Below are 25,216 nucleotides of genomic sequence, written 5' to 3'. Positions count from 1 at the left end.
TGTCTGAGATTTCCTGTTGGATGTACGAGTGTGGGGAGTACCCAAGGATGCTTCCTGAGAACTGGAGCTTCTGTCCTCCTTATCCTCACATTTAATCCCTCCTGATCTCAACATTGTGTTATATTCCACTTGGAAATGTTTCTTGATGCACCTGTGGAACTTTCTTGAACAACAGGAGCCAGAGAATGTATCCAAAGAGATGGTCTTCTGTCCTGGAAGACAATAAAGAAACAAAGATAAATTAGTAAAATTCACTCTCCCCTGGCTCTCTGTTGGTGACCAATATTCTCCTGAATTTGTAGTCAGTTCCACCTTAAGTACTGCTACTGAAACAGCAAAAAATAAGTCAGTGTTGATAACTCATGGTGCAGGAATAGAGCAACATCTAGGGCTGGGCAATATAAGTGCAAATCAATATCACGATTAATTGTACATTTTACCACGATTACGATTAATGAACAATTACTTTGTTTTTGTATTTTTGACCCTCATAGTTTAGTGCTCAAATTTGCTCCAGTATTAAATATAGAAGTTTATTCTTATGTCACTGAGAGATTGTTTACATTTAACTTATGTTCAGTGTCGTCTTAATTATACTCAAAACACAGCACGTCCAAAACCAGACACTAGCTGGCCGATATGGTCCATATGGCAGATAGGGGCAGAATCACGTGACTACAGCTTGGTAGTGTGGAGGGAGTACATGAACACACAGTTGGGACATAACAGAATAAAAATAATCAATATAATTGATATAGACAAGTTAGCCCAGGTATCTTCAGTAAAACACGGTTTATATATGGGGTGTAAATATCTTAAACGCGTTTATCTTCAATAAAACACAGAATAAACGGGGTGTAAATATGTTAAACACATTTATCTTCCGTAATACACGGTATAAACGTGGTGTAAACACCTTAAACGCGTTTATCTTAAGTAAAACACGGTATAAACGAGGTGTAAATATCTTAAACTCGTTTATCTTCAGTAAAACACGGTATAAACGGGGTGTAAATATCTTAAACGCGTTTATCTTCAGTAAAACACGGTATAAACGAGGTGTAAATATCTTAAACTCGTTTATCTTCAGTAAAACACGGTATAAACGGGGTGTAAATATCTTAAACGCGTTTATCTTCAGTAAAACACGGTATAAACGGGGTGTAAATATCTTAAACTCGTTTATCTTCAGTAAAACACGGTATAAACGGGGTGTAAATATCTTAAACTCGTTTATCTTCAGTAAAACACGGTATAAACGAGGTGTAAATATCTTAAACTCGTTTATCTTCAGTAAAACACGGTATAAACGTGGTGTAAATATCTTAAACGCGTTTATCTTCAGTAAAACACGGTATAAACGAGGTGTAAATATCTTAAACTCGTTTATCTTCAGTAAAACACGGTATAAACGGGGTGTAAATATCTTAAACGCGTTTATCTTCAGTAAAACACGGTATAAACGGGGTGTAAATATCTTAAACTCGTTTATCTTCAGTAAAACACGGTATAAACGGGGTGTAAATATCTTAAACTCGTTTATCTTCAGTAAAACACGGTATAAACGAGGTGTAAATATCTTAAACTCGTTTATCTTCAGTAAAACACGGTATAAACGGGGTGTAAATATCTTAAACGCGTTTATATTCAGTAAAACACGGTATAAACGGGGTGTAAATATCTTAAACGCGTTTATCTACAGTAAAACGGTATAAACGGGGTGTAAATATCTTAAACGCGTTTATCTACAGTAAAACGGTATAAACGGGGTGTAAATATCTTAAACGCGTTTATATTCAGTAAAACACGGTATAAACATGGTGTAAATATCTTAAACTCGTTTATCTTCAGTAAAACACGGTATAAACGGGGTGTAAATATCTTAAACTCGTTTATCTTCAGTAAAACACGGTATAAACGGGGTGTAAATATCTTGAACACGTTTATCTTCAGTAAAACGCGGTATAAACATGGTTTAAATATCTTAAACTCGTTTATCTTCGGTAAAACACGGTATAAATATCTTAAACGCGTTTATCTTCAGTAAAACACGGTATAAACAGGGTGTAAATATCTTTAACTCGTTAATCTTCAGTAAATCACGGTATAAACACATCTTTACCTTAAGTGAAAACAACAGGACTTGACTTCTCTCCAACACACAGCTCTCCTCCTTCTTCTTCTCTCTCTCTCGCACTCGCACTCTCTCTCTCTCTCTCTCTCTCTCTCTCTCTCTCACACACACACACACACACACACACACACACACACACACCACAACGCCCGCCCCCTCTCACACGATTGGCTGGAAATTCATAACAGCTGCTCTCCTATTGGACAGTCCCCACAGAGACGGCGCCCTCAGTCCAGAGCATCATTCCAATAGGTTGTTTTCAGTCATGTGGTTATTCCATACAGTGGGCCGAAAAATAACGTGTATGGCATGCATTTGGGGCCAAAATCGTCTTAAACCTAACGCCTGTACACCTAAAAATATGACGTGTACAGACGAAAAGTATGTGCTTGTTGTTGTATTGAGAGGTGTTTCTTTTATGTCTACAGAACTATTGTTTTGAGTGTACAGCATATTTTTACATCTAAAGAGGTTGTTTTTTCATGTACAGACGGCATATTTTTAGGTCTACAGAGTTTTATATTTTTGTTTGCTTGATTTTGGGTTCTTTGTTTGTTTACTTTATTTTATTTACCTGTACAGACATTATTCTACAACATCTTGACCTTTTCACTAAAGTTGCAACATTTTGCCTGTAGATGGTGGTATTTACTTACATATTGAATAATGTTGCAAAGTTAACATAAGTGTTTTATTAACCTGCTGCTTTATCTCTTTATAATCTGTAGGATAATTTACTTTAGTCTGAACACTTTAGATGTGATTATTATGATAAATGTAGTATGATGAATATATACATTTATAGTATTAAACACCACGCTATTGCTTTCAACAAGCAATTATTTTAATTAGTTCCTCAAGAAGTAGCTTGATGCTACGTCAGCAGAGTCAGTATAAACATCTGCTGACAATCCAGAGCCGGGACCAGGGCGCAGACAGACAGGCTAAACCGACCGTCTGCAAACTGCCTTGAGGCGTCACCTAGTTTCATCTGGATTGAAACTATGCATTTGCCCCGAATTAAATGAAAATTTAATGTTTCAACAATCTAATCGATATTAAATTATATTCAGATGATAGCAGCAACACCTCAGATTAGATTTAGATCAGATGAATATTCAGCACTAAACTGAACCACCCCTCTAGACTGTAATCATGAGCATAGCCCAAGATTATCAGGCAAAGGAGGTGAAGTATGTGTAATTTACCAAAATACTCTAGATATCCGTCATAAACTATGTGACACCTTCACTTCTTTTGAGTTTCTCTCCCCCATTATGACAAATCCGCTCACAAAAAGGAAGACATTTTTATTATGTAACATTTACAGACCTCTAGGGCTCTACTCAGAATTTCTAAAAGAATTCAGTGATTTCGCTGCAAACATAGCTGTGTGCAATCACAAAGTTATAATTGTAGGAGATTTCAATATCCATTTTGAGAAGGAAGATGACCCACTGAAAAGCCTTTTATTTCAATCCTAGACTCTGTTGGCATTACTCAAAAAGTTACAGTGCCTACACACTATTGTAGTCACACTTTAGACTTAGTTTTGACACTAGGTCTTAACATAGACAAACTTAATATTATACACAAACCTCAGCAATCTCTGACCATTACCTAATTTCATACGAGGTATGTCTTAGCCATGATATATGTATATAACACAATAATAAGACATGCAAAGCTTTATACACATTTTATTTTTTCAATAATTATAAAGAAACCACAAAGTAATTATTGTTCTCTCTTTCTTACACCATTAATACAGGGAAACAACAGAGAATGGATGGATTATGCAGACAGCTGTTTTCCTGGTTTACTCTGTAAATACACAAAAACAACAGGGAGTGAGCTTTAGTTGCGTGTTGTGTTGTTCAAGATTTGCTCTGACAACGTATTGAAGACACCACTCATCACAGTAATGAGGACCATTTATTTTCCTTGTCTACACAAAGTGCACAAAAGATGGTTAAACAATGTGAACAAGATAATTATATTCGAAAAAAAATATAATATTGTCACGAATCACAGGGTGCGGACTGACTGAGGCGGACGCACGCGCTAAAACACTGAATCTTTAATTAAACAAAACAGAACCATACAAAACAGACTTAAAGAAAGGAAAACGATAACTGAAAAACAAATAACGACTGAGGAAACCAAATGAGGGACAGCAGGGACAGACTAGACTTAGAAACGAAACGAAACAAAGACGTGAAAAACAATGACCGATAAACAGCGGAGACAGAACGACTTGAGAACATAACAGAGGTAACAGGGACCGAAGCAGGGAAGAATGAGTGAGAACGAGTACGAAAACAATACAAATGAACGACACCAGGAAGTGAGGGAAGGGGACTTAAATACAAGGGCGGAGACAAGGACAATAATAGACAAAGCCATGTGCAGATAAAGCACATGGCAGGGACAACAAACCTGACAGGACGAGGGCGTGTGACACATATAATATATGTTCTACGAACAATCAGTACCTGTAATCTCACTTCACAATTTACATTCTACCTTAAATGACACCTTAACTCACTTCAGACTCAATCGTGAGTAAGAGTAAACATATTTAAAAGATATAAAACAATGATTTAATTGCACAAAACCTACTCAATATATACCTAGATGACAATGGTTCAAATCTTACTTAACGGAACATTATCAGTTTGTAAAAGTAAACAATCTATCTTTCAATTTTTCTGAAGTAAGATTTGGAACTCCACAAGGCTTTATTTTAGGACCATTATTATTTACATTATGTATGTTACCACTAGGCAAAGTTATAAGAAACCATGACATTAACTTTCACTGTTACGCAGACGACACACAACTGTATATTTCAGCCAAGCCCGATGACAAACACAGATTAAAGGAAATAGAGGACTGTGTAAAAGACGTGAAAGGCTGGATGTTGCGTAACTTCCTCCTTCTAAACAGCAACAAAACAGAGGTCCTGCTTTTGGGTCCAAAAGTGACAAGAAATAAATTATCAGATTTAATTTTAGATCTAGCTAACTTTCCAGTTAAACCTGGTTCAGCAGCAAAAAATCTTGGTGTCATAATTGACCCGGATTTATCATTTGATCAACACATAGGTAGTATCACTAGGACAGCTTTTTTACATCTTCGCAATATTGCTAAGATTAGAAATGCCTTATCCCTCCAGGACGCAGAAACATTAGTACATGCCTTTATTACTTCAAGGCTTGACTACTGTAACGCACTACTGTCAGGATGCACCAGCAGCAATTTAAGAAAACTTCAACTAGTTCAAAATGCTGCAGCTAGGGTCCTCACTAAAACTAGAAAATTTGAACATATCAGCCCAGTTTTATCATCACTTCATTGGCTGCCTGTTAAATTCCGCATTGACTACAAAATTTTGTTATTAACATATAAAGCTCTACATGGGCTTGCTCCTGAATATCTTCAAGATACAATTTCCTATTATGAGCCTCCACGTTCACTCAGATCACAGAATACTGGATTTTTAAATGTTCCCAGAATTCAGAAGGCCTCAGCTGGGGGAAGAGCCTTTTCTTATAAAGCCCCCCAACTCTGGAATGATCTTCCAAAAAATGTTCGGGACTCAGACACAGTCGCAATCTTCAAATGTAGGCTAAAAACTCATTTGTTTAGTTTATCATTTGGTAGCTAATGCTCCCCCATAGATAAAGGCGGCAGATCCAGGGGGTCCATGGACACAGGGAATTATAGTATACTGAGACGCTGGTGCTGTCGTCCCGCCGCTTCTCGCGATCACTCAGGTTTGTTGACGGTGGAGCGGAGGGATGCCAGTGTTTCAGGATGCTCCCGTGTCTGTGTGTCCTTCTGGTTCTCTCCTTTTAGTTAATGCTGTCATAGTCAGATCTGCCGGAGTCATTAGCCACACTCTGGAAATTTTCATATTTTCTACTTTACAAACACAAAACAGTTCAAAACTAATTCCATCCCTTTACATCTTTCCGAGTAAACGACTGCCCACCTGTCTGTCTGGACACTGATGGATGACTGTCGAGATCCTCCTCCACGCTTCAGACCAGCTGCCCACGCTCCAGCAACCACCAAGTGCCTTGAAGCTGTCCCTACACTGAAGTTCTCATGGACCACTAACTATCATCACCAGTAGATTGACCAGAGGAGGATGGGTCACCCCTTGTGAGCCTTGGTTCCTCCCAAGGTTTCTTCCTCAGCTGGGGGAGTTTTTCCTTGCCACTGTCGCCCCTGGCTTGCTCACTTGAGGGTTTTACATTTGTCTTTACATTTCATGTCAAATCTTGTCTTACTGGAATTCTGTGAAGCTGCTTTGTGACAACATCAGTTGTGAAAAGCGCTATATAAATAAATTTGATTTGATTTGATTTGATTTACCTGTAACTCAACCTCCACTGTGCATACCGGGATCACTGCAGTACACTGCAAAAATCTCACCTTAGTAACCCTGGCTTTAGTTACAAGAAAATGTTTAAAAATGGAGAGCATCCACCAATCCACTAAACGGAAAAGAATCAGTCGCACACTGTCGAAGCTGGTTAACAAATGCTTCTGATTAAGAACCAAACGATACTTCAGCTAATATCACGAGACTCGACTACCCACCTTTCCCGCGAGTTTCTTAAAGGCACAGCTACCTATTTTCTCCGTGAACATACTAGTGGCACTGGCTACATAAATTCTCTCTGCAGGGACTGAAAACACTCCTATTCCTGGTTAGAAAGTGTCCGCACATAGTTTGTAAAGTATATTTGAGCATGTTCGGATTCGCCAGGTTTCAGATGTAAACAACTTAACTCATGGACAGGCCGCTGTCGTCTCTGTATCCTCTTTTTAAAGCCGCTTTAAAGGCATGCTTTAATGCGGCTATCAGGCACATTGCAACAAATAATCTTAAATCTACCATCAAGACTCTGCAGCTGTGTTTTCGACAGCAGTTACGACGGGTGTGATGTTTCTCAGTGCAGTGTGCCGATGCTATTGGCCGCAATAACACACACACACACACACACTCATACACTCACACACACTTACACACATTTACCTCCACATTCACTGAGCCCCTCTATGCTGGGTTCTGGGTCTGGGGTTATGGCACCTCAGTGCATCTGTGTGAGACAGAATAGACACACTCTCTCTCCTACACACACACACACACAATAATAATAATAACACAGTGTCCACTCCTCCTCCTCATACAGCCCCTGTGTCCCTTCCTCTTCCTTCTCCTCATACAACCCCTGTGTCTCACCCTCTTCCTCATACAGACACTGTGGTAGACCTCTGTGAGGTGATTACTGTGTCTCAGATTGTGATTTTAATGAAAGTCTGAAATGTTTAGGATAAAAATGTTGTACATCTGTAATTCTAACTTTTCTTGTGTAGATTTTACTGGTGAAAACAGTTCACTTTCAGACTGACCACGACTGGTCTCCTCAGTTCCCAAATGCTCACACAGTGCTGTTAAAGAGGAGCGGAGGAACACAGAGGGAAACTCCACACTGTCACTGCTTTTCTGGCATTAGTCAAAGTGTTTCTGGCATCAGATTCAAAATATTTAAATAAATAGAAAAAAACACTAATAATTTTTTATTAAAATAACTAACTGTAAAAAAAACTAAAATGTCTCTGTTACTCTGTGCTGTGTCTGTTTTCTCTCTCAGTTTTTAATTGATTTTAAATAGGGTTTAAATTATTTGCACATCATTGTGAATTGTTTTCATTTACATATTTCACCCTGATTTAGAGCAGTGGGGAAATACACTATGTTATAAAACAAGGATCTAAGTAAGGGGTGTGTGTGTGTGTGTTCTGGTAAACCCCACTGTGTGGGGACTAAAAACTGTTTACACAGTCACGTCATGGGGACCTCTTGCGGTATGGGGACAAATAATCAGTTCCCCATAAGAAAAAACCTTTTAAACTAATGTAGGAGCTGTCCTTAGGAGGCCTGTGTGGTTTTTAGAGTTGGTCCATAAGACAAGTCAGTGACTGCACCTGCTCCAATCTGCGGCTACGAGTCTCAAATTCTGTCTTCTTCGCTCACACGTGACTACTTCTGCGCGCTCTCACATTTGCACCAAATATATCAGAGGGAGCGTGGTGCAGAACTAATCTCTATCTGTAGAACTGGGAGGGGCACTGTTCGGAGATTAACCCTTCTGACCAATCAGAGGAGTTAATTTGTGCAGCACTGTCTCCTGAACCATTTTTAGTAGTGATTTTGCACATGTGCATTGAGTTAATGACACAGAAAACCCAGATCTAGAAATACGTATCCTGAGAAATCTGGATCAACTTTATTCATTCTGAACATGTTTTAAAAACTTGAACAAATCTGTGAGATCATTTTGAGTCTGGACAGGGAAAAGGAGACATGATTCTCTGTGAAATTTGGATCAGGATTAAAACTTTTCAAAAGCTGGCCCCAGCGGAGGGAACGTCTTTAGGAAGAACAGGGTTCCACCCCCAGGAGAACTGGAGATGTTCTGGAAGATCATGGTGGACACACACCTCACTCTGGGTTAAGGATTCCTTTCATTTGTGTGTGTGTGTGTTGTATAAACCAGTCAGATATTAACTCCAGAGATGGAGGTTTTATCTCCTTTCAGTGCTCCCTGAGAACACATCGTAACCATGGGATTCCTACAGTTCTCTCACACCTACAGCTCTCAGTAATGGTCAGTCTATTTTACACAGGTGTAACACAGTAAAGAGAATAAGGAGAATCCCCCTCTCTCTCTGAACTCCTACCAGAGTCTGTACACACCACTGGGTCTGAATACGTACAGTATCCCTTCCTGTGTTCTCTTACTCAGTCTACTGTCCTGTTCAATCTGTTTAATATCCACAGGACTGAAACCCAGAGAGCAGATTCTCCAGTGTCCAGCTGTGTGTCTGTAAAGAGTGACCAGATCATGGAGGACCCTCCTAAAGTCAGCACTGGGGGAGGAGAACCCAGCTGTGTGTCTATGAAGAGTGACCGGTCCATGGAGGAACCTTCTGGATTCAGTAAAGAAGGAAAAGAACCCAGCTGTGTGTCTATGCAGAGTGATCGGTCCATGGATCATCCTCCTATTGGTTTCAGCAGTGGAGCTGTCCCCTCTGATCCAGAGTGAGTTACTGTCCTTCAGTGAAACACTGATGAGTGATGAATGAACAGATAAAGAAGGTTAGAACTCCTCTTGCTCTAAGAGCGTGAGAGGACATAGTGGAGAAAGACAGTCCAGAGCTTTGTAGATGGTCAGTCTGTGTTTAAAAAGCTGCAGTAAAAGCGCCTCTTTATGGAGAAGATTAGACCCTGCTGATCTGTGCAGCTGAACTCTGTGTGTTATAACGGCAGTGGAACATTCATTATATATCTAGGATTTCCTACTGAATATGGATCCAGAACAGTCTGAATAATTAGTAATATCTGATGATGTAATGTATTGATCAGGTTCTCCACATTATTCAGTCTGTGTTCTGATTCTCCACAGAGTCCAGAGGAAGACTCCTGACAGGACCAGGAAGAATATGGAGTCAATGTTCAAGGTGTGTGTGTAAAACACTGGAGGTGTGTGTGTGTTCCAGTGTTGTTATTATAGGACAGTAATAAAGGCTACTGTTTATTCACTGTAGCAGTGTTATGATGGCGAGTGATGTAGAGTTTGGTGATGGACAGTGATTCTGGATTTTCTTAGAATAATAAAATATTAATCATTATCACTTCCACCTCTCAGCTCACACTGCACTGTCTGACAGACTCTGTGTTAATATTTCTATTTTAATCAGGAGCTGGAGCAGAGAGTGATCTCTGTGGTGAAGAATCATCTGAAGAGGTTTATGAAGCTGCTGAGTGAGGATTACCCAGCATGCTCTGAGAGAGAGGAGGAGGAGGAGGAGGAGGAGGATGGTGTTAGAGACGGAGTGATGAAGATCACACTGAACGTCCTGAGGAACATGAACCACACACACCTCGCTCACACACTGCAGAGCAGTAAGACTTTAGGGTCCTGTCTTTACTCTTTAGACACTTTAATAGAAACAGATCTAAGGATCATCATGATGGAATATTAATAAAATTAATCACAAATATATTTTCATTGTGTGAATATTTGTTCTGTGAAAATATATTCTCAAATATAAATAAACTACAGCTGAAGAACTTTTAGGTTTAATTTAATCAAAGACTCTTCATGATCACTACATAATATTTCATATGGTCTTTATAGTTTGTCTAAAACTACATTAAAATATTTATCATGTTTTGTTACTGTGATTGTTACCTATTTTTTTTAATTAGGACTGGCTCCTTCTTCTCATCGAAAGCTGAAATCAACCCTGAAGGAAAAGTTCCATAAAATTAATGAAGGAGTCTCTAATCCTGGAAGCTCAGCTCTTCTGAATGAGATCTACACAGATCTGTACACCACAGAGGGAGGGAGTGGAGAGGTCAATACTGAACATGAGGTCAGACAGATTGAGACAGTGTCCAGGAGACCAGCAGCACAGGAGAAACCCATCAAATGCAGCCAGCTCTTTAAAGATAAAGCCATCAGAACTGTGCTGACTAAAGGAGTGGCTGGAATTGGAAAAACAGTCTCTGTGCAGAAGTTCATTCTGGACTGGGCCGAAGGAAAAGAAAACCAGGAGGTCTTCTTCATATTTCCACTTCCTTTCAGAGAGCTGAACATGATGAAGGAGAAAATGCTCAGTCTGATGGAGCTTCTTCGTCGGTTTTTCAGAGACACAAAAGAATTAAAACCATGAAGCTATGATCTCTACAGAGTCCTGTTCATCTTTGACGGTCTGGACGAGTGTCGACTTCCTCTAGATTTCCAGAACAATGAGGGATTGTGGGATATAACATAGTCAGCCTCAGTGGATGTGCTGCTGACAAACCTCATTAAGGGGAATCTGCTTGCCTCTGTTCTCCTCTGGATCACCTCTCGACCAGCGGCAGCCAATCAGATCCCTCCTGAGTATGTCGCCCAGGTAACAGAGGTACGAGGTTTCAGTGACCCTCAGAAAGAGGAGTACTTCAGGAAGAGGATCAGTGACCAGAGCCTGGCCAATCAAATCATCTCCCACATCAAGTCCTCCAGAAGCCTCTACATCATGTGCCACATCCCGGTCTTCTGCTGGATCTCAGCCACAGTTCTAGAGGGAGTTTTGGGTGGAGAGACCCCTGAAGAATTAAATAATCTTTTTGGACCGTTCCCAAAGTAATTAAAATTTAGAAGATCTCCAAAAGATCCAAATACACCCTCTCTCCTGAGGGAGGCGTGCTCGTTCCGGAAGTTTTCACAAAGACCAGTCGAGTGATGTTCGAAGCAAATCAAAGTATTTATTTTGATACTGGAACCAGGAGAACTAATACATAAGAAACGCAACCTAGTGCACTTCCATGCAGAGTTCTGACCTCTCCCCCATCTGACTCCAGTTTTATACCTGATATGACGTATACCCTGCTAGCAAGGCGTTTCTGGCTGATTAACATATATTAATATGCATAATTAGACATGTTAGTACTCAGGTTTCTGCGTGCAGGTTTCCCATGCACCTATGACCCCAAAACACTCATCTTGCCCTTCTGACTCTGTAGGTTTTATTACCCACACTCCTTTTCTTTCTCCAAGATTATGAGGGGTCAGTGATGGACTTAAGGTCACTAATGGACTTTAAGGTCACTGAGGTGCCCTAAAGTTCAACTGTCCTAACTAACACTTGGAATTTATACTACAAGCCTAAGTGCAGATCTGTTAAAGATCTAAGAAATTAGAAAAGTGTAAACACTGAGTCAGCATGTCAGTTAGTGTGCAGATTCTAAACTGTTTAAATGCATGGTTAAAATACTGGTTAATCACTCATCTGAGTACATATAAGATACAAGATTTCACACAATTATAAATGCTTAATCTTAACTAATCATTTAAGGATATTTATCCACTAACACAAAGTAATAAAATTATTTTTCACAACACCCCCAAGACTCTGACTCAAATGTTCACACACTTCCTGATCTTTCAGATCAAACACAAGGAACAAAAGTACCAGGGAAAACAGGAGGTTGATCCTCAGAAAACTAGAAAGAGTGTCCTGGCTCTGGGAAAACTGGCGTTCCAACAGCTGGAGAAAGGCAATCTGATCTTCTACCAGGACGAGCTGAGAGAGTGTGGCATTGATGTCAGAGAAGTGTCAGTGTACTCAGGAGTCTGTACCCAGATCTTCAGAGAGGAGTTTGGGCTGCACCTGGGGAAGGTGTTCAGCTTTGTCCACCTGAGTGTCCAGGATTTTCTGGCTGCTTTTTACTCATTACACCCCATTGTCTCTAGAAACAGGAATATCTTTGTACAGGGAGACACTGGATTTCTTAGTTTTTTCACAAAGTCCAGAAAGTCAGAGTTCCTGAAGTGTGCAGTGGACAAGGCCTTACAGAGTGAGAATGGACACCTGGACCTTTACCTCCGGTTCCTTCTGGGTCTCTCACTGGAGTCCAATCACTCTCTTACGAGGAATACTAACTCAGACAGGAATCAGATCTCACAGCAGAGAGGAAACAGTCCAGTACATCAAGGAGAGGATCAGGGAGAATCCCTCTCCAGAGAAAACCATCAATCTGTTCCACTGTCTGAATGAACTGAAGAATCACTCTCTAGTGCAAGAAGTCCAGGAATACCTGAACAGAGGAGGTTCTCTCAGTGGAGTCAGGTTCTCTCCTGATCAGTGGTCAGCTGTGGCGTTTGTGTTGCTGAATTCAGAAGAGAAACTAGATGAGTTTGACCTGAGCAAATATAATGCATCAGAGGAAGGTGTTCTGAGACTGCTGCCAGTGATCAAAGCGTCCAGAAAAGCTGTGTGAGTTCATCATTAATAAATGTTTATTATACTTTTAGATTTACTGTTGAATTTTCTCTCATTGTCTGAAATCTTTTCACTGTTTGATTTGTCTTTCTCACCGTCCTCTCTCTCATCTGTCCCTCACTACAACTCCCATGTCTCCACGGGTGATCACATGAATGTGGACATCTGTCCTCCACCCGATATGGGAGGGAAATCCTGACAACATTAAAACTGAAGTGAAGACAACAAAATGAAATTACAAATACGTTTTACTATTTATTTTTCCAAACTTGTGCACAAATATCATGATAAAATTCAAAATGAAATGTTTAGATTCATTAATACAATTAAAAGTGAAATACTTAATTTTCAGTTTAATCTTTCACTTCAGCAGGTGTTCAGCAAGTACAAAATTAAAGTTAAAAAAGCTTTGTGGGTCCATGAACCTTGGTGATTTTTTATTAGAAAAACAGATGTTAAAAATGAAAAAGTGGTGGTTATTTGACTTTCATTTCATTCTCCAAATCCATATCATGTAAAAACAAGCAATGTTTATTTTTTTACTTTGAACTCTTTGAAAGACGTAAACCATGAACACTAAGACTAACAATGACAATGAACTGCAAAACATAGACACCAAGACAGGCTTTAAATAGTGAATATAACTGGGATAATGTGACCCCACTCACAGGTGTGGGGCGAGACTAAAGGTAACACAAGTGAAAATAGACAAAAGACCAAAGCACAGAACAAATACATCCTGACACCACGTAGTCAGCCTGGTTTTCTGTTTACTGACATTTTGACCTGTTTGTTTCCAACTGTAACTTTGTTTTTCACCTGCTATTTTTGATATTAAACATTCACATCTCAAACATTAACAGTTAACATTAACATGAAATCACCTGCTTCTTCCTCCTCCTCCATGTTACAGTGGCTTTATAAAAAACAACATCAAAACAGTTAGTAATTCAAAAGTCAATATCCATGTTATTGAATAGTGTTAAAGGGTAAACAGGCTCTACTTAAAACACCACAAGTGCACACACTCACACTTCACTTCACTTCACTTCACAATGCCAAATGTTTACAACTTCTAATGCTGACTTCTAAATTAGAAGAATATCAATACTCCCATAAACTGCTTTGACCCGAATTAGACTGTGTATTTTGTTTTACGTTTACCTCTCTTTCTGTCTCTCACTGTGTGTTCATCCTCCTCTCACTTCTCCTCACTGATTACAAAAAAAAAACATAAAATACTATTATAATCACAAACACCATGCATTATATTAGTAATAATATTAGTAATAAACAGTTCATGTTCTTATAATGTACTAATATACTGCATAGATTACATCATATCACATTACTTTTAATAATAATTGTTTAAAGCTGGAAGCAAGTGATTATGATACAGAAATGTGTAACTTATATAAATAACTGATGGTGGAATCATGTTTAGATAAATTACAAGATATGCTACTTACAGTTTTAATTGTTTTGGATTTGTTTTATAAAGTGATTTAAGATAAATATAACATTACTATAAAACTTCGAACTGCTGAAAGCATTTTGTATTACTCCGTTTTTATCCTGTGTTAAGATGTCGTACATTTGTAATTTCTGAGTTAAACCTGTAAATACACACTGGGTAGCACGATCTGACAAAGTAGCATAACCTGACAGGTATTAGTCTGCTCAGCTAATGGTGCTGCAGTTAGAGAACAGGTTTTGAATAGAGGTGCTACACACATATTTCTGACTAAACCTTCGATTTGTCCTCACAAAGTCCTCACGTTCATTTCATAGCAACAGTGTCGTATGTTAGTCTGTAATATGTGCATAACCTACCTCTCAACAAGCACTTAAAGATGGATAGTAATTGAAAGGTCTTGTGAGAGCAGGTTGGCAATTCTACCAACAAACTGAGAGTAGGGTTGCTAGATCCAGCAAAAATATTCAGACCAAAGTCTGTTGAAAACCCAAGTCCTAGAAATATGGGAGATGGGGAAAACATCAAAACACAACCAATGTCCAGACCTCTGTGTTCTTGTAGCTAGTTACAGCCATGCTCACACTGTGCACTACACACACATATGCAAACACCAATTTATTAATTACCAACACTAGCTTTGTTAGTATAAGTTAATTTTAATGATAAAACATATTCCAGTAGAGCTGTGTGAGAATGTGGTGATACCATACATATCACGATACAGGAGTTACGATTCAATATATTCAATATATATAATAAAATGTCATCAGAAATTTTAGAATTGAAAGAGATTGCAAAATTCCTAAAAATAAACAAAACAACAAAAAATACATATACAAGTGAACATGTATGTAGTATGTATTGCCTTTGTTGTGGAATCTGAAAATCCACAATAAGCCCACACCTCAGCTCTGCAATCTATGGGAGCCACTCTAGCTTTCACACAGAAACAAACGCAGCATTCATCGTGGACATTACCCGGACTGGTAAAGTCAGAATCAGGACATGTGAGAACAGAGCGAGAAAAGATTCTCCTACACAAGTGCTGCTCCACGCTTCGTTTCCCATTGTGATAACACGCCTGATGCAGAAAATCTCCCTCAGTGCGCTCCATGTGTTAAAGTACTTCTCCGGGACATCTCCGAACCTGATGCTCAGGAGGTTCTCTTGAAATTTGCTGGAGCTTATGCCATACTTGGCCAATGCCATCAAATAGGTTTACTAATGCTAACGTTAGCAGTACGTTCTGAAGTTATTTGTTTACAATGGGGTGAAAGAGTCTAATGACTGAAGACAGTACAACAGCGCACTCTAGCAGTCAGGAGTTTAAACACTGTGAGGAGGAAATATCAGGTTACAACAATCCAGTGAATATTTTCTAGTTTCAAAAAGAAGGGACCTTATCAACCGACATATCATCACACCACATAATGTATGTGTTTACTCTGTTTTTACAGACTTGCTGGGTGTAATCTCACCAAGGACCTCTACAGTCAGTAAACTCCTCCCTGAAAGAGCTGGACCTCAGTAACAATGACCTGCAAGATTTAGGAGTGGAGCTGCTCTCTGCTGGACTGAAGAGTTCACTCTGTAAACTGGAGACTCTCAGGTACATTTTTCTGTAGAGTCAATCCTGAATGAAAAAGTAGATTATAAACTTTAACTCAAGTTACAAACAATATATCAATTCAGTGAACCTATTCTAAATGAAAAAGAAGCATATGAACAGTATCATCACTCTACATCATCACACCACATGCTGTGTTTACTCGGTTTTTACAGACTTGCTTTCTGTAATCTCACCAAGGACTCCTGTGAAACTCTGGGATCAGCTCTACAGTCAGTAAACTCCTCACTGAAAGAGCTGGAGCTCAGTAACAATGACCTGCAGGATTCAGGAGTGGAGCTGCTCTCTGCTGGACTGAAGAGTTCACTCTGTAAACTGGAGACTCTCAGGTAAAACTTTCAAAAGGTGGGTTTAAAATAAAGTATTCTTTGGTATGGAATTGTTTATTTTATTAAAGTTAAACTCATAATGATTTAGAAGTGTTTCTGATTCAGCTTATTAATTTACCTTGTCAAAGCCAAATTACTCTTCATCGAAATCTTTTCTTTCTTTTTCTTATTATTATTCTATTCACAAAATGTAAAATTCTACTCCTCCTAGGGTTTTCATGCTACAGCCATTTCACATGGTCATAGATCCTATGCCAACTCTGGGTGCTTGTGCTTTTTGGAGTGACCCAACTTACGAATTTCAAAATACGAGTTTCTAAAGTGGTAATTTTTCCCATAGGAATGCATTGGCCAAAATTTCAACCTGCTTAAGTCGGTCACTTTTGAAGCTATGGCCATGAGATTTCGAACCCTGTCACACCAAGACTCATCATGTCTCGCACTCATCTGTTTGTGTGTTTTTACCCTGCAACAATACTAGCAATACATGACAAGACAAATTCATGAAAGTTCTTGAAATTTCACCCCCTAGTATAATACTTTATGTAACTGATTGGTGTAATAGTGCCTATGTAATATCATGTATGTCTCATTTAACAATATCTTCACTCAGACTCACTGTCCAGATGAGAATGATTCTACTTTGTCTTGGGTCCATTCTAAATGTTTTATAACTATCTCCTGCTGCTCAGAATAAAACATATTTAAACATGTAGTAAAAATTAAAAGTACAAAAAATGCTATGTCATGTTAGTGGTGGTGTGTGTTTTGTAACAGCATTGATGAATTTTAACCAGAGTTTAGTGATGTGTGTGTGTCTGTGTGTGTACTGTACTAAAGCTTTTGTTTCTCCATGTAAGCTCCATCTCTTCTTTCTGCAGATTGTCTGGGTGTATGATTACAGATGAAGGCTGTTCGTCTCTGGCTTCAGCTCTGAAATCAAACCCCTCCCACCTGAGATAACTGGATCTGAGCTACAATCACCCAGGAGAGTCCGGAGTGAAGCTGCTCTCTGATCTACTGCAGGATCCACACTGTGCACTGGAAAAACTACAGTGAGTGTCTGTCTGTCTCTCTCACACTCTCTCTTACAAACACACACACACACACACAGAGAGCCTGACACCACTTACATAATTACACAAGATTAATCATGTGTTTATTATAATGACTGTTCTTAAGATAAAAAGATAACACTTCATTGATCCTGAAGAAAACGGTGGAGCTGAGAGTGTGGACAATGAGTGGACACGGTTTTTAACTGTAGAACTACAGAGTGACCGGCGCGTGGACAGTGGAGTTGAGAGAGAGGACAGTGAGTGGACACGGTGTGTGACTGTAGAAATACAGAGTGACCGGCGTGTGGACGGTGGAGCTGAGAAAGCGGACAGTGAGTGGACACGGTGTGTAACTGTAGAACTACAAAGCGACCGGCGTGTGGACGGTGGAGCTGAGAGAGAGGACAAGGAGATGTTCATAATGTTATGGCTGATGGGTGAACACACTCCTGTGAATTTGAGCTGTAAAACCACAGAAGTGCAGCCCCCCACTGCGGTGATGAGGGGGAGGAGCTGAAACCCGCTCATATGATGCCCCCGGTGTTGGGGGAATGCACTTATGGTCACAGCCCTCGTTTCAGGTTGATGTGGAGTTTAATGAGTTTATAAATGTGTGTGTTTGATGTTTAGAGTCCAACACGGAGGAATCAGCAGAATGAGATCAGGACTGAAGAAGTGTAAGATACACACACACACACACACACTGTACATACACACACACACGTTTTACACACACTATACACAGACACACACACACTGTACATACACACACACACGTTTTACACACACTATACACAGACACACACACAGTACACACACACACGCCCTGTACAAACACACACACACAAAGTACACACACTATACACTAACACACACACACACACACACTAAACACTAACACACACACAAACACTAACATAGAAATATATAGTAAAAACACTTGTATAGAATTGTTTGTAATTGTGTATGTGTGTGTGTGTACAGATCACTGTGATCTGACTCTGGATCAAAACACAGCACACACTGATCTCTCTCTGTCTGAGGGAAACCGGAAGGTGGAGAGTGTGAAGGAGACTCAGTCGTATCCAGATCATCCGAATAGATTTGATGGTGTTCCTCAGGTTCTGAGTGTGGAGAGTTTAACTGGACACTGTTACTGGGAGGTGGAGTGGAGGGGGAGGGTTTATATCTCAGTGTCGTACAGAGGAATCAGGAGGAAAGGAGGAGGAGCTGAGAGTGTGTTTGGATCCAATAAATTCTCCTGGAGTCTGATCTGCTTTGAGAACAGTTACTGTGTCAGACACAATATTCAGGAAACTGAGATACACCCCCCCTCTCACTCTAACAGAGTCGGAGTGTATCTGGACTGGGGGTCCGGCACTCTGTCGTTCTACACCATCTCACTTCACACACACACACTCACACACTTACACACATTCACCTCCAAATTCACTGAGCCCCTCTACGCTGGGTTTGTGGTCTGGAATTATGGCTCCTCAGTGCGTCTGTGTGAGACAGAATAGACACACTCTCTCTCTCCTACACACACACACACACACACACAAAATATCACATTTTCAGACACACACAAACACTAAAATTTTTTTCATTAAAATGTTTAAAAAGTAAAAAAAAACTAAAATGTAAAATGTGTTTGTTTTCTCTCTCAGTTTTTAATTGATTTTAAATTAAATGTAGGGTTTAAATGATGTGCACATCACTGTGAGTTGTTTTTATTTACATGTTGCACACTGATTTAGAGCAGTGGGGAAATACACTAATATGGTAGGAGAAAGAAGTAAGGAGAAATGGTCAATTCAAATTAAGAAAAACTATTATTTCTCTGCTAGCATTAGCATTTTCAGCCTGTTAAATGTATCTAGGTTTCGTTAGCTCAAGCTACTATTTCTCCATTAGCGTTAGCATATTCAGACTGGCAAACGTGCCTTGTCTCTGCTAGCTCAAGCTACGATTTCTCCATTAGCATTAGCATATTCAGACTGGCAAACGTGCCTTGTCTCTGCTAGCTCAAGCTACGATTTCTCCGCTAGCGTTAGCATATTCAGACTGGCAAACCTGCCTTGTCTCCGCTAGCTCAAGCTACTATGTCTCTGCTAGCATTAACATATTCAGATTGGCAAACGTGCCTTGTCTTCGCTAGCTTATTTCTCCCCTAAGAAAAGTCCTGTCTGAAAATGTAGAAACATTAGTGGCAGACTTCACTACAAAAGACAACTGCAAGGTAATGTGCAGCCTGCTTTTTTTCACCCATCATCCTACAGCCTGGCATTCAGTGATCTGTGAGACATTTACTTACATTAACAAAAATGGAGAAATCAAAGGCAGACATTTGACCACATACGAAGATGCAGAATGCACATCTCCCATTCTAACTATTAACATATATCACAACAGAACAGTTATGATCCAGGGATTGGAAAACAGTCTACACAACTCTCAGAACTGTTTTCCAAAGATGAAGAAATCTGCTTTAACCAAAAGAATAGCTACATTCTCAGAGAAAACACCACAGAAAACTTTTCTTCAGAGTTCTACAACTCCACAACCACAACTGGAACACACACCTAAACTCGCGGGCAGCGTCAGAACACTGAACGAAGGACTGTCCATCCTAGAACAGGTGTTTACAGATTTTAAAGAAAGAACGTTGTCCTCCCTCCATCAGAAAAGTGTCACCAATCAACCAGCAGGAGAGCTCCACACTTTAATACTGCAGCAGAGAGATTAGATCTGGGAGCTACAGCAGGCCGTGAGAGAACTAGAAGAGGACAATCAGTGTCTAAGGATGGCTTTACGGAGACTGACAGAGGAGCTGGCCGCAATTACAAAAATGCCTACCACAGCATCTCAGACCCCTCAGCACCGCCAGAGGAACAAGCCCAGACCAGGGATGATGTCACTTCCTCTCTGTCAAACACACCCTTATCCTCACTCACTGCACAACCCATTCATCCCACACCTCCTCCACCTACCGTCCCCAAAACTACCGAATCTACACCCATCCACCAAACACTTTCTCCATCTAAAATTCCCAAAACTACCATCCAATAAAAACCATTCAAACACAAACACCCACAACTGACCCCCACAGCACAGATAAACACACACTCCCACACTCACTGCCACTCACTCAGAAGAAGACAGCAGACGTGATCTTCATGCGTGACTCAAATGTGGAGTATTTAGACATGAAACGCCTTTTCCCTAAGAAAAATTCAACAAAAGGTCTGGACTCCAACAATTTTCAAAGCCATAGATCAGTTCACAATTCTGGAATTTGAAGGAGTTCAACACATCATCATTCACACAGGAACCAACAATCTAACGCAGAGAAGAGAAAACATACCGGAAGAACTGAAACAAACAGCAATGTCAGCATACTAGCAAGAAATTCCCCACAGCAACAGTCACCATCTCCACCTTATTACCAAGACTGGACACACCCCAACACACCATCAACATCATCAACTCAGACATTCACAGACTCTGTACCCAAATACCCAACACACAAGTAGTGCTTCACGGAGAAATTCTTCACACACACCTGTACGGCCGACCCCACCTCAACTCAAAAGGAGTAAAACAGTTTGCAAAAAGCCTAAAGAACACTGTTTTACAACGCACAAGACCTACGGCCCACACCAGACAGTGACTGACACATGAATCCCACAGCAGAACACCCAGAGGAGCCTTCACCACATCTGCCTTCAGTCCACAACACACACCACTCCATCAACCTCCTCAACCCAAGAACAACTGGCATCCTCAGCCCCAGCCAGTGTTCAGCCATCATCCAACACCACAGCCCAAGACCTACGCTGCTGTGGCTGCTCAGGGAACCTCACCTGCACCCACCCAACTACACCCCACTGAGATAAGAGACTACATCACCCTTCTCTGTCACAAACTACTCAACTAGACTACTTTATTAATATCGTCATTATTGTTATTATCAATATCTCCATCTATTTACATTTATACTGTGTCATTAATATTTACTACATTTACTTTAAATCAATTAATAATTGTAGAAAAACATTGATTATTATTATTATATGTCTGTATGTATATGTGTATATATGTATATATTTTTTATGGTTAGGTTATAGATTGACTATCTCTTTGTGAAATACCTGTAATTGTTATTGTCTGACAATGGTTTCCTTCTCAATGAGTTGTTGGAATATTCAAGGCACTTTATCATCAACATTTTGTTTAAAACTAACTAATCCTGATTTTGTAAATAGTGCGTATAATAGAGATGTAATTATCCTACAAGAAACATGAGACACCCACACCAACTCATTCTGTCCGGACAATTATCTACAATTATATAAACCCCTCACAAAACACACCCACATCAAAAACGGTAGAAACCCTGGTGGTTTACTTGTTTGATTTAAAGAGGAACACAGATCATTCATAACCCCAGTAAAAAAAGGTCAACATTATTTATGGATTAAAATCAGTATGGAATTGTTAGAAAATGAAAAAGATGTATATTTATGTGCTATTTATTGACCTCCCTCAAATTCACCTTATTACAAAGAAGACATTTTTGAAAATCTTCAAAAAGAAATAAACAATTTTCAGAGATTAGGAGATAATATAATGTGTGGCGATTGTCGTGGGAAACAATTTTATTACTTTGTGTTTGTTGACAAATATCCTTAAATGATGATTAGTTAAATTATCATTTATAACTACATACACATTGTGTGAAATCTTGTACCTTATATGCATTTATATGAATGACTAACCAGCATTTACATTATGTATTACACATGTAGTTAAACATTTTGCTTGATCCTGCACTACTAACTTATATGATAATTACTCTTAAAAGACATATTATAAGCTAACTCTATGGCATGATAACTCACGTGATATTTACACATTCTTAATTCTTAAGGTCTAATCTTGAACAGATGTGCCCTCCAGGCTTTTAACACACTGACATCAATCATAGTGTTGGTCACGGAGGGCTGATGTGTAGGTGCATGTTGTGACCTTGAAGTGCATTTCTGACTCCCTAAATTTTAGTCTCTCGGGAGAGGAGTGCTGGGAAGAGAGGCCCATTGTCAGCCTGGCCGGATAACGAATGTCTTCAAGGTCACAACATGCACCTGAATCTTGCACGTGAAGAGCTGAGTACTAACATGTGAAATTATGCATATTAATATACGCTAATCAGCCAGAAAACGCCTCACCGGCAGGGTTTACGTCATTTGGGGTATAACTGTTAGAGTCAGATCTTGAGAGGTCAGAGCTTTACTTGGGAGGGGTAACACACTGTTCTCAATGTATTGGTTCTCCTGGATCCAGTATTGGTAAATAAATACTCTGATTTGCTTTGAACTTCACTCGACTGGTGTCTGCGACTCTTCCGTAACGAACACGCCTCCCCGAAGAGGGAGGGTGTATTTTGGACCTTTTTGATATTTTCTAAATTTTAAATACTTTGAGAACGGTCCAAAAGAACAATTTTTATCTTCATGATTTAAACGCAAGAACCGTCAGAGAACATGATTACATTCACATAGACAAACTATTACATATTCCTGAACAACTCCTCTCCTGCCACATATCAAATCAAATCAAATCAAATTTATTTATATAGCGCTTTTCACAACTGATGTTGTCACAAAGCAGCTTCACAGAATTCCAGTAAGACTAAGATTTGACATGAAATGTAAAAACAAATGTAAAACCCTCAAGTGAGCAAACCAGGGGCGACAGTGGCAAGGAAAAACTCCCCCAGCTGAGGAAGAAACCTTGGGAGGAACCAAGGCTCACAAGGAGTGACCCATCCTCCTCTGGTCAATCTACTGGTGATGATAGTTAGTAGTCCATGAGAACTTCAGTGTAGGGACAGCTTCAAGGCACTTGGTGGTTGCTGGAGCGTGGGCAGCTGGTCTGAAGCATGGAGGAGGATCTCGACAGTCATCCATCAGTGTCCAGACAGACAGGTGGGCAGTTGTTTACTCAGAAAGATGTAAAGGGATGGAATTAGTTTTGAACTGTTTTGTGTTTGTAAAGTAGAAAATATGAAAATTTCCAGAGTGTGGCTAATGACTCCGGCAGATCTGACTATGACAGCTTTAACTAAAAGGAGAGAACCAGAAGGACACACAGACACGGGAACATCCTGAAACACTGGCATCCCTCCGCTCCACTGTCAACAAACCTGAGTGATCGCGAGAAGCGGCGGGACGACAGCACCAGCGTCTCAGTTTACTATAATTCCCTGTGTCCATGGATCCCCCGGATCTGCCGCCTTTATCTATGGGGGAGCATTAGCTACCAAAAGATAAACTAAACAGATGTGTTTTTAACCTAGATTTGAAGATTGCGACTGTGTCTGAGTCCTGAACATTTTCTGGAAGATCATTCCAGAGTCTGGGGGCTTTATAAGAAAAGGCTCTTCCCCCAGCTGAGGCCTTCTGAATTCTGGGAACAATTAAAAATCCAGTATTCTGTGATCTGAGTGAACGTGGAGGCTCATAGTAGGAAATTGTATCTTGAAGATATTCAGGAGCAAGCCCATGTAGAGCTTTATATGTTAATAACAAAATTTTGTAGTCAATGCGGAATTTAACAGGCAGCCAATGAAGTGATGATAAAGCTGGGCTGATATGTTCAAATTTTCTAGTTTTAGTGAGGACCCTAGCTGCAGCATTTTGAACTAGTTGAAGTTTTCTTAAATTGCTGCTGGTGCATCCTGACAGTAGTGCGTTACAGTAGTCAAGCCTTGAAGTAATAAAGCAATGTACTAATGTTTCTGCGTCCTGAAGGGATAAGGCATTTCTAATCTTAGCAATACTGCGAAGATGTAAAAAAGCTGTCCTAGTGATACTACCTATGTGTTGATCAAATGATAATTCCGGGTCAATTATGACACCAAGATTTTTTGCTGCTGAACCAGGTTTAACTGGAAAGTCAGCTAGATTTAAATTTAAATCTGATAATTTATTTCTTGCCACTTTTGGACCCAAAAGCAGGACCTCTGTTTTGTTGCTGTTTAGAAGGAGGAAGTTACGCAACATCCAGCCTTTCACGTCTTTTACACAGTCCTCTATTTTCTTTAATCTGTGTTTGTCATCGGGCTTGGCTGAAATATACAATTGTGTGTCATCTGCGTAACAGTGAAAGTTAATGTCATGGTTTCTTATAACTGTGCCTAACGGTAACATGTATAATGTAAATAATAATGGTCATAAAATAGAGCCTTGTGGAATTCCAAATCTTACTTTTGAATAATTTGAATTTAGATTGTTTACTTTTACGAATTGATAACGTTCCGTTAAGTAAGATTTGAACCATAATAGGGCTGTCCCTGTGATTCCAACCATGTTTTCTAACCTTTCTAGGAGAATATTGTGGTCTATTGTATCTAAGGCTGCACTTAGGTCAAGAAGCACCAACAGGGATACGTGGCCTTGATCAGAGTCAAGAAGAAGATCATTTGTTATCTTGACTAGAGCTGTCTCTGTACTATGATGTTGCCTGAATCCAGATTGGAATTTTTCATATATATGATTCTTATGTAGATATGAATATGAATATGTAGAAATTTGAAATAGGCCTGTAATTAGACAGTGTACTAGCATCAAGATTTGGTTTCTTGATCATAGGTTTAATAACTGCTAGTTTAAAAGCTTTGGGTACATGGCCCAGACTAAGGGATGAGTTTACTATAGTTAAAAGAGGATCAATAAT

At 39.6% G+C, this 25,216-nt stretch overlaps 2 protein-coding genes and 1 pseudogene across 2 annotated transcripts in view; 2 read left to right on the top strand and 1 right to left on the bottom strand.

The window, feature by feature from the left end:
• The window catches only part of LOC136694219 (zinc finger protein 850-like), a 517,486-nt gene that overhangs the window by 259,575 nt on the left and 232,695 nt on the right, over positions 1-25,216 (top strand). The window lies entirely within an intron of this gene.
• Positions 1-25,216, bottom strand: part of LOC136694267 (zinc finger protein 850-like) — a 71,547-nt gene that overhangs the window by 2,538 nt on the left and 43,793 nt on the right. The window lies entirely within an intron of this gene.
• Positions 9,656-19,024, top strand: LOC136694216 (NLR family CARD domain-containing protein 3-like; annotated as a pseudogene).

Source organism: Hoplias malabaricus, chromosome 4, assembly GCF_029633855.1.
Source record: "Hoplias malabaricus isolate fHopMal1 chromosome 4, fHopMal1.hap1, whole genome shotgun sequence".
NCBI classification, from domain to species: Eukaryota; Metazoa; Chordata; class Actinopteri; order Characiformes; family Erythrinidae; genus Hoplias; species Hoplias malabaricus.
This window is presented reverse-complemented; position numbering and strand designations above follow the sequence as displayed.